Consider the following 2,232-nt stretch of genomic DNA (forward strand, 5'->3'; position numbering starts at 1 on the left):
CTTCCGGGTTTATGCCATTCTCCTGCCTCAGCCTCCTGAGTAGCTGGGACTACAGGTGCCCGCCACCACACCCGGCTAATTTTTTGTAGTTTTAGTAGAGACGGGGTTTCACCATGTTAGCCAGGATGGTCTGGATCTCCTGACCTCGTGATCTGCCCGTCTCAGCCTCCCAAAGTTCTGGGATTACGGGCTTGAGCCACCGTGCCCGGCCATAAAATTGTTTTTATAGTGTTTTAATGAAATAATATAAAACACCATGATTATTAAGTCACAGTTAAATTACCTTCTCATTTTGTAAGCAAATTGCCATTCATAGAAATGAGAGATTACTTGTTCCTATTTTCCTAGAATTAAAGTGATAGTAAATATTTTCGCAAGACATTGCTAATTCTATTAATAAAAGATGCAGAATGTAATGGCACTCTGGCTGTGACATCTGTTACCCCATTGATTACCTGGGTTGGTTGGGCTGATCTGGCTGGCTAGGCAGGTATCCCTTTCATGTGCATCCTTCCTGTGCTCAGTTGAAGAGGATGACCTTCCCTCATAAAGGGGGACCATTCTTTGGTCAAGGGTATACCAGCAGCTATGTTCCCCTGCTAGAATTTCCAAGTAAGCTTTCAAAGATGCAAATTCAACCCTCTCTTTGACTGTTAAAACACACGGGCCTGTTTTAAATCTGCAATATTCAATAGAGATACATCCTGATGTGCCAATCTTCAATTTGTTACTCAAAGACTTTCAAAGTTCTGGCCAGAGAAAAGTTATTTTGAAGAATTGACTGAAAGCAACACCATCCATCTGTTTCTTTATATACTCCAAAATCTATCCCTATAGTATGGCAGACATCAGAGAGCATATGTACCCAGACCACATTATGTTGTGTATTATGCAGAGTGACCATATGCCCTGATTTGTTTGGATCAGTTTTGGTTTCCACCTATTGTCCCATTGTAATTGTCATTAGTGCCCTTTTCACTCTTAAAAGTAAAGTGCCCTTTTCCCTCTTAAAAGTATGTCAGTTTGGACAATAATATAGTCATCCTAGTTATAGGTGAGTTTTATTTTCTTCTTTCCGATATTGTCAGTTTTCTCTAGTGCTCTGTCTTACTCTGTTTGGGCTTCTATAACAAAGTACCATAGACTAGGTGGCTTATAAATAAAAGAAATGTGTTTCTCACAGTTCTAGAGGCTGAGAAATTCAAAATCAAGGTGCCAACAGATTTAGTGTCTGGAGGACCTGTTTGCTGATTCATAGATGGCTGTCTTCTCATTGTGTCCTTACGTTTCAGAAGGGGTGAAGGAGCTCATAACCTCACTACCTTCAAAGGCCTGACCTCCAAATACTATCATGTTGGGAGTTAGCATTTAACAGGTGAATTTTGTGGGTGACATAAATATCCAACCTATAGCATGCTCACATACTACATATGACTACCTAAATTTGAATTAATTAAATATGATTACCAGTCAATTTATTGTACAAATTAGCCACATTTCAGTATTCAATAGTCACATGTGGCTAGTTGCTACTATTGGGCAGTCCTGATACAATATTTCCTCAATTACGGTAGTTTAAAACAGTAAAATTTCCAGGCACCAACCAAGAGTAACTTTGAGGGACATATATGTGCATATGAAACTCATCCTTTAGTAGCCCAAAATCTGGCTGCATAGGTCAAACAATCATTGCATTAGTTAGAATTCTGGTAGATATGAGAGATAAGAAACTAAGCTCAATTAAAAGTGACTGTATTGGTTCTTATAATTGAGACATCTAAGAGTAGAATTCACTTTAGGGTCATGTGATAGATTGATTTTAAAACTATCCCCAATTCTTCATCCCTCCCTGTATTCACCTGCTTTCCAAGGTGACTTGGCAGCTCCTTCAATCAAGACAGTTTATTTCAGCAGCATTTGAATCTGGGCTTTCCTTGTGACTACTTTGACCAATAGAATTTGGCAGAAGTAACATTCCTTGTATAAGAGTAAAGAGTCTTTGTATGTTTCTGCTATCCAATACATACTGTAATTGTCATGTGAATAAACATACACTGGTCTGCTAGATGACAAAAGACCAGTTGTAGTCCTCTTTGCTCCACCCTACAGGCAACTAACCACCAAGTATGTAACTGAAGTCATCCTAGACCAGTCAGTCCCCAGATGACCACATACATCTAAGAAAGCCTAGTCAAAAGGAGCCAGCCTGACCAGATCAGCAGAACTACCCAG

This window comes from Rhinopithecus bieti, unplaced genomic scaffold, assembly GCF_001698545.2.
Source record: "Rhinopithecus bieti isolate Rb0 unplaced genomic scaffold, ASM169854v2 scaffold_1887, whole genome shotgun sequence".
Lineage (NCBI taxonomy): Eukaryota > Metazoa > Chordata > Mammalia > Primates > Cercopithecidae > Rhinopithecus > Rhinopithecus bieti.